General features: G+C 56.7%; 1 pseudogene; it reads right to left on the bottom strand.

Moving 5' to 3' along the window:
- Positions 1-3418: 3418 nt before the first annotated feature.
- On the bottom strand, positions 3419-4391 carry LOC110128934 (olfactory receptor 287-like; annotated as a pseudogene).
- Positions 4392-8770: the final 4379 nt, after the last annotated feature.

Raw genomic sequence — 8770 nt, 5'->3', positions numbered from 1 at the left:
TAATTTTAAAGATGTATGTAACTAATAATAACAGCAAGGTTTCAGGATACAAGGTTAATATAATAAGATCAATTGCTTTTATATATGCCTATATAACAGCAATAAACAATTAAAATGTGAAACTAAAAATAATACCATTTACATAAACATAAAAAACTGAAATACTTAAGTATAAATCTAACATAATGTGTGCAAGATGTTTATGAGAGGAAAGTAGAAAGCTCTGATGAATAAAATCAAAGAGAATCTAAATAAATGGAGAGATAGTCTATGTTCATGGATAGAAAGACTCAAGTTGTTAAGATGCCAGTTCTTCTCAGTCTTATTTATAAATTCTGTGTAGTTCTAATCAGAAATCTAGCAAGTTAATTTGTAGATATCAACAAACTGATTCTAAAGTTTAGCATCACAAGAGTAAAGGCAGCAAAGTTGGAGGACTGACACTAGCCAACTTCAAGATTTACTATAAGGCTTCAGAAATCACGATGGTGTGGTATTACTGGTAAAGAAGAGACAAGCAGATTGATGGAACAGAATAGAGAGCCTAGAAATAGGTCCACATAAATGTAGTCAACTGCTCTTTGATACAGGGGCAAAGGAAAGACAGTGAAGCAAAGACAATATCTTCAACAAATGGGCCTGGAACAACAGGGCATCCACATGCAAAAAGTTAAAAAAAAAGAAAAAGGAAAGAATCTAGACAGTGGCCTTACACATTTCAACCAAACAATTAATTCAGAACAGATCTCAGAATTAAATTTAAAATGCAAAACTATGAAACTTCCAGATGGTAACAAGAGAAAATCAAGATGACCTTGAGTTTGGTGGTAACTTTCTAAGATACATCAAAACCACAAGCCATGAAATAAAAAGTTGATATGTCAAACATTATTAAAAATAAAAATTTCTTCCCTGCAAAATACACAGCCAAGAGAGTGGAAAAGACAAGCTACAGACTAGCAAATGTTTTCAAAAGATATCTGACAAAAAAGAAAAGAAAAGAAAAAAACGATAATAAAAAAAGAAAAAAATAGTAAAAAAAAGAAAAGATATCTGACAAAGGGCTTGTATCCAAAATATACAAACTTCAACAATAGGAAAACAACTCAGTTTTTAAATGTGCAAGAGATTTGGACACCCCACCAAAGATGTTATGTAGAAGGCAAATAAACATGCCAAAAGATGCTTATTAAGGACTACCGATTAGAACAACCAGGAGGTACCACTAAACACCTCGCAGAACGTCTAAAACCCAAAACATTGCCCATGTGGTGTGGCCACCACCTCACATGCGGGCAGGATGGGGCTGGGGAGGGAGGCGGCTCCCAGAGAGGCCGGCCCAGGGCCCCCATCCCTGATCCCCAGACCTCATTCCCCGGGAGGGGTATCTCTAAAGCGTTTCCCACTTGCAGACTCTGCGAGAGCAAAGGCATGGTTCTCAGCATCCCTTTCGGCTTTCAAATACCACCTAATTCCCAAACCTGAGAAGATGCCTAGGACGGTGCCTCCAGGACATGCGGGCCCCCCCAGGGACTCCTGGGCCTTCGGGACAAAAGGAGCCAAGCGCTGGGCCTGGCCCCTCCGCTCCTCCACCCAGGAACGTCCTCAGGGGCTGGGAGCATCTGGAGGCTGGGTCAGATCGGGCCCTCCCCAGGCGGGAAGACAGGGGCAGCAGTTGCGTCCTGACCTGCACCAGAAGGGCCGGAGCCCACAGCCCTGAGCAGAGAAATCCTCCAGGACTGGCTGAGAATGAAGGCAAAAGGACAGGGATGGGGCAGAGGGCGGGGCCGTGGGCTGGAGAAGGGGAGGGCAGGAGAAGAACAGACCTTGCTGGGAAGGGTGCCACGCTAACTTGGGGGTGTTCCGGACTTACCTCATCAGCTTAACAAACACCGAAACCAATTACATTGGGACACTTTAACTCATTATTTGGAAAATAACTTCACAAAGCACAAAAACTACAGAAGCATCATTACCCATAGATGACAGACAAATGTGTCCTTCTGCTCTGGCCTCCGGGGAAGGGCCCTCCAGGAACCTTGACTTCTCTTCTGCAGTGGGAGAGCCTCTTCAGCTGGGCAGACGCCACCCACCCCTGCAGGGACCCTCCTGTCGCGGGCCTGGGTCACAGCAAGGGGAAACCATCGGAGCCCGCCACCTGCGCCTTCTTGTCGGGAGAGACCAGGTGAGGGGCAGGGGTGCCTATCGGCGCCCTGAGGCCGGGATGAGTGGCCAGGGGCAGTTTTCAGTTGGTGGAGGGTCTTCAGTGCGCTCCAGAGGTCATGCTCCAGCCAAGACTGAGGGGTCAGAAGACCCACCAGAAAGCCTAGGCCTGGTGCACTCCAGCTGCGGGGGCTCCAGCACCCCAGAGGCCCCTGAGCACGCCAGCGGCACCAGGCAGGCCTGGAGCGCCCTGCACGGGGGCCCTGGGCCCACGCCCGTCCCCGAGGGACCGCTGTGCAGCCCGTGGCCCTGGGCAGCTCAGGGCTGGGGCTCCCTCTCTCCGCCCAGCTGGCAGGAATCCAGCCCTCTCGGGGGGCCCTGCGGCTGGACGGTCAGGGTGGACACTGGTGGGGGGCACCAGTCCGTCATGTGTGTGTGAGTGTGTGTGTGTGTAGTCACTTCAGACGTGTCCGGCTCTGCAACCCCGTGGGTTGCAGCCCACCAGGGTCCTCTTCCCATAGGACTCCCCAGGCGAGAACACTGGAGTGGGTTGCCATTTTCTTCTCCAGGGGATCTTCCCAACCCAGGGATCTAACCCGTCTCTTATGTCTCCCGCATTGGCAGCCAGGCTCTTTACCACCAGAGCCACCGGGGGAGCCCAGTCCATCCGGCTGCCTGAATGAAAAGAAACAACAGCCTCCCTGTCAGGCCCTATTTTCAGCACTGGAGACACACCAACTCCTTCAGTACTCAAAGGGCTCCGTGGGATCACATTCTCACAATCCCCACATAGCGATGAAGACACAGAGGTTCAGAGTGGCCATGTGACCTGCATAAGTCACACTGACAGACAGCTGCATCCAGACTCCCAGCTTCAGAGCCAGCTTTAATTCCACGCATGCTCCCAGGATAAGTCCTGATGAGCTGCAGGGCCAGACCAGTCCCCTCACTGAGCCTCTGGGTGCCTGAGGATCTTCTGTGGCTTATCCACTCAGAGACCTCAGCAAGTCCCCTGCGTCCGAGGCCTGCAGGTTCCATCACCAGGCCCCCAGGAGGATGTGAGACCTGGTGGTGTGCTCTGAGGCTCCCCAAAGTGAGGCACACCCGCACACAGACCCAAACAGACCCCACAGGCTGCCAGGCTTCCCCAGGGAAGCTCCTGAGGCCGGAGTGGGCGCTGCTTCCACGGCCTGCCCAAGGGCTCTGCACACGGTGAGATCGGGTGCCATTTCCAGGGCAGAGAGGCCCCAGGGCCTCAAGTCCCCCGCACCCCGCCCCGCACAGCCTCCTTGACATCCTCGTTCCTCAAGGTGTAGATGAAGGGCTTCAGCACCGGGGTGATGATGGCGTTGAGCACAGTGACGGCCTTGGTCAGGTCCAGCGAGCTCTCCACCGAGGTCCCCACGTGCAGGAAGATGATGGAGCCATACCAGATGAGGACCACCGTGAGGTGTGATGAGCAGGTGGAGAAGGCCCGGAGCCGGGCCTACGCCAAGGGCGTCCTGACGATGGCGACCACGATGTGGGCGTAAGAGACCGGTGTGATGACGCCCAGTGTGATGGCGTAGCAGACCAGCGTGATGACACAGCAGCCCAGCGTGATGACGCAGGAGCCCAGGATGACACAGAAGGCGATGCCGAAAGACGCTAGCACTGCCTACATGTCGCTACAGGACAGCACGATCCAGGGCGCGATGTCACAGAAGAAATGGTTGATGACCCGCGAACTACAGAAGGAGAGGCGGCCGATGAGGGTCGCGGGCACGGCGATGGCCGAGAAGCCGCAGCCAGGGGCCCAGGGCCAGGTGGCCAGAGAGCTCAGGCATCATGATGCTGCCGTAGCGCCACAGCAGGCAGATGGCCAGGTAGCGGTCGTAGGCCATGGCCACCAGCAGGAAGTACTCGATGCAGCCCAGAGAGAAGACGAAGTGCATCTGCACAGCGCAGTCTGAGAAGGAGATGGCTCCGCTGCACAAGGCGAAGACGGCCAGAATCTTGGGCATACAGGCCGTGGTGAAGCAGATCTGCAGGAAAGAGGGGTTGCAGAGGAAAAAGTACACGGGCGTCTGCAGCGCCGGCGTGCTCCAACCAGCAAGAGGATGGCCAGACTCCCGCCACCGTGAACATGCAGGTGCCTGGGAAGAGCCCCACGTGCAGGCCCCACCCGGGAAACCCAGCCGGATGAACGGGCCCCCAGTGGACAGGCTCTGGCTGCAGCCCCAGGCCATGACACCCATCCGGACACAGGTCCCTTGAAGCCAGCAAGAGGGACCGCCAGCCAGAAGCCCTCCGGGGGGCTCAGGAGAAGAGGCCCCCTCCCCACTCTCTGGATCTACTCACCTTGCCCTCTAACCCCAGGGCCCCAGGCCGGCCTGCGACGGTGCGGCGGAAGCACCCACTGCAGTGGAGCGGCCCAGAGAGCTGCGTGGACTCGGATCTGGCCGTTTGTCACCTGGAGTTCTTGTTCTAGACTCCTTGTCACCTGCTGGTGGGGGAGGATCCTTGGTCTAGATTCCTTCCTTGGGGCTGTCCTTATTCTAGACTCCTCATGAGGGTGGGGGGCATTTCCTTATTCTAGACTCAGGAAGCTGCAAAAGGACAGTGTCAACTTTTCACAAATGAAATTATGTATGGCCCAATTTAGGGCATTTTTATCCAACAAAGCGGATTGATTCCTAGTAAAGCATCCCTATCATGGTGTGCCATGAAACCGCCCCCGTCCCCGAGGATGACCACCTCGGAGGCAGCCCAGGGGAGCCATTCTACTCGCCAGGGCAGGGAAGCCAGGATGCAGACAGCTGTCACCAGTGCCCCTCCAGCCGCAGCTGAAGGTCGCCAGGTGGGGCAGGAGGCCCAGTGAAAAGCTCTCAGTCCCTCAGTGCCACCCAGTGCTTCTTGGAACCCTCAGTGGGCCTTGACCCCACCAACAAGAGCCCAGAGTCCAGAACCAGCGGCCGCAGCACAGCAGACAGGGCCAATCAGGTCGAGGTCTACGCGTCCACGTGCTGGACTGCTGAGCACGGGGGCTCCCGAGGTGGTGCCCACCATCCCTGCCCTCTGCCCCCACCCGCCCCCTGCACATCACACATTCGCCCCGCACACACGTGGGCACCGCTTACTCTCCCTGCCTGGACCAGCCTTCTGCCTCTGGAGCACTGGCTCCATTCCTGATGGATTTGGGGTCCCTTGGTGTTTCACAGTGACCGCCCTGCTCACACCGGAGTCTGAGCATAGATCAGGAACTGGTGTAGGAGTCCTGCCCAAGTCCCACTTTAAAATAACCACTAGGAGTTGAGCAGGGGAAGAGTGTCCACACCAGCCACCTTATAAATAGCAGGTTCCGGCTCCCTGCTCTCTACTACTGCTGGTGACCTGGGCAGGAAGACGCTCACGGCCTCTATTCTGGGGTCTGAGAGCAAGAAACCCTGTGCCATGGCCCTGACACGCTTGGCTGCGACCTCCTCCCAGCCCCACAGTGAAGCCAGGGCAGCTGACCTTAATCAGAGCCCAGCAAGATGGCCCACATTCCAGACATGTCCACAGACACGCCCTAGAGACCTGCGGTGATGTCCAGACAAAGGCAAACCTCAGAGGATCTGCATCTGTGTGGACGAGGCCGGCACACCCACCAGGTCCCAGGAGGGGACCCCTTGGGCCATGTCCTGGCAAGACAGTATCCCCGTCCCGGACGCCGACTCCTTAGGGCCAGAGTGCTCCTTGCGGCTGTCCGCTGGACCCCTGGGTGGGCAGGGACCCCCTGTGAGCTGCACCAGGGCCTGGACCCCCTGCACTGTTTGTGAGCCCGGGCCCCACAACACGCAGGAGCACAGAACCGCACAGAGTTGGCAAGCCTGCCCTGTCTGGAGCTCTAAGAATCCTCCAGCCTGAATTTCCGAATGTCCCAGGATTTGTGGGTGGCTACTGCTGTGCCCTGGAGGTGAAGACAGTGGGGCTGCTCTCCGGTGTGTGTGTGTGTGTGTGCACGTGTGCATGCCTGGGAGTGTGCGTGCACACAGTGAGGACGCCCAGAGCCTTCAGAGTCCTCCTCATCTCAAGGATCCCCTGAAGCTGAGAAGATGGGTCTAAATGAGAGTCCCATTCTGAGTCCACCACAGGGGAGGGGGACTAAATGGGGGCCCCACTGTGAGCCCACCATGGGGAGGGGGGACATCTCCCTGCAGGTCAGCTTGTGGGGACACAGCATGCTGAGGGGTCACTCACCTGGGGTCTGAGCAGGCTACAGGACACATCACCCTGAGGCCCCCTGGAGACCAGAGGCTGAGCCCGGGACCCCCCGAGGACCCTGCAGGCGGGCTGCGCCTGGGGGCTACGCCTGCGCCGCTGATGAGGGCCGCGTGTTGGGTGAGCCGCCTGCCTCTGCAGATGTGGCCAGAGGAGTGGCATCACAGGCTGCTCTGGGCACCCAGGGAGCAGCCAAACCATTTATGCTGCCCCAGCAGGTTCATGGCAGTGGCCAGAAGGCGATCTCAGGTGCCAGGGAAGGTGCCCTAACCTGCCACCCACACTGGACCCTCACACCACTGACTCTGGTCACTCAGGTTGGTCAGCACCGGCTCAGCCTCGGGGGAAGGAAGCAGAGGCGCCCCCGCCGTTGTCCTGCTCCTCGGGCTGCCGGACTCGACTCATCGTGGCTGCAGGCACCTGCCGCCCCAGCTCTTCCAGGGCAGCGTCTGCCCTGTGCCCTGCTGGGCATCAGCGGGGCCGCTAGCGCTCCGGCTCACAGCCCGGGCAGCGGAGGCACCTGATTCAAGGCGATAGGAAGGGTGTCCTCCTGGCGCCCTGGCTGCCACCACCAGCAGGAAGAGCCAAGCCAAGAGGCAGCCCTCTTGCTCTCAGATGCTTCTGCCCTCCCTCTGGCCTCCCTGGGGCTCAGGCCGGCAAGGACTCTCTAGCCAATTACGCAGGAGCAAGATCCCCTGGGCGCTGGGGAGGGGCCTGGGGGTGGTCCGCAGCGGCGCCCAGCGTCCTGAGGGGCCTCCTTCCCTTGGGCTCTCCTGGGAGCTGCTTCTTGCCCAGAGCCCCGCTGTGTGTGCTGCAGGGCCCAGCGCCTTGAGGGGCACAGTGGACCCTGGGTGCTCTTGGAAGATACTCCGTATCTCAGTTTCCTCTCTGGAAATGGGTGATGATTCCCCAGAGTTTGATAGGCAACCCACAGATAGCCCCACCTCCACCACTGCCCAAGCCTTCCAGGAATAGCCGCTCCAGCAAGACCCCAGCTGGCGAATATTTGAAGCTCCCCGAGGCGGAGACCCCAGCCCAGCGAGGGCAGGAGGAAACGGTGGCTGGAAGGAGGAGCCGCCGTGGACCAAGTGGGAGAGCCCACCCTGGGGCTCTGCGAGCACGAGTGTTGGGCGCACGTGGGATGTGTGGGGTCGGCTACAGACAGGCTGTGTGCTGTTGGTCACCAGGGGCCTGAGTCCTGGAGGCAGGGACACCACTTCCAGGGGCAGGGGTCTGGGAGGTGGCAGGAATGTGCGCCCACCCCCAGCCTGCCGCCCCCCGCCCTGCCCGTTGGCACTTGGCAGGTGGGCACCAGCCAGAGGGGCTCTGATGGGACCACTGACCTTGGCCACCCATGCTCAGCCTCAAGTGTCATCCGCCCTGGGGACTGCAGCACCACCACCACAGGTGTGCACCTGTCCCTAAGCTCATTCTGGAAGCTCATTGAAAGTTGGTGGCAGGCTCCCCGGGGTGGGAGCCTGGCCTCGTCAACCGGCTCCATGGAGGGCTGCCACTTGTCTGGGGGAACAAGGGGGCCACTTTCTGTTTGCTTCAAAAAACGGATTTTCCCAAATCTAACCACGCTCGAGGAGCTTGAAAGGTGCAGAAGAAAGGCTTTTCAAAGCACAGATGGGTGTGAAGATGTGGTGTGTCACACGTGCCCACTCTTGTGTCTTTGTTCTCCCCCGTCCACTTTCAGGGCTCGTGTTAGAGAAAACTGCTGAGTTCTCGTTTTTTCTTTTTCTTTTTAAATTGAGGTATATGGTTGACAAACAAACAGCTGTACATGTGTAATGGACACATCTTGATGAGTCTGGAGATAACCAGCCATCTGTGAAACATTCTCCATTGCCTCTAAAAGTCCCTGCGCCGTTTTGTTTTATGGGATGAAACATTCGACATATGATGCACCTCCTGCTTCATACCTTACACCACACATGGCCCAGTTTCTCAAGCTCACTGCCCCCTCTTCCCCCAACTACTCCAGGTCTGCAGATTGGACTTCCCATTCTTATTATTATAACTAAAGCCCTTGGAGAGACACGTCGACCAGAAGTATTTGCCTATATTTCTGAATAATTTCCTTATAATAAAGAAGTGCACTTCAAATCCATAATCTCCACTGACAAGACCACTCAAGACGCGACAAGGCCCAGCAGGATTATCTCCAGAAAGGCCGACCCTGATGCCGGGCTGGGTGCCCCCAGGTCCTCTGCAGGTCTGGTCCCCGCTGCCGTCTGATGACCAGTGCCTTCTTCTCCATGATGGGGCCCTGGTCTCTCTCAGCTGCCCCTGCACTGGGGGTGAATGTGAGGAGGTGTGGAAGAAGATGAGGGCCCATGAACGTATCTCATTCTAGTGACCT

The sequence above is a fragment of the Odocoileus virginianus genome, chromosome 7 (genome assembly GCF_023699985.2).
Source record: "Odocoileus virginianus isolate 20LAN1187 ecotype Illinois chromosome 7, Ovbor_1.2, whole genome shotgun sequence".
NCBI lineage: Eukaryota > Metazoa > Chordata > Mammalia > Artiodactyla > Cervidae > Odocoileus > Odocoileus virginianus.
The sequence above is the reverse complement of the archived record's forward strand: the minus strand, read 5'-3'. Positions and strand labels throughout refer to the sequence as shown.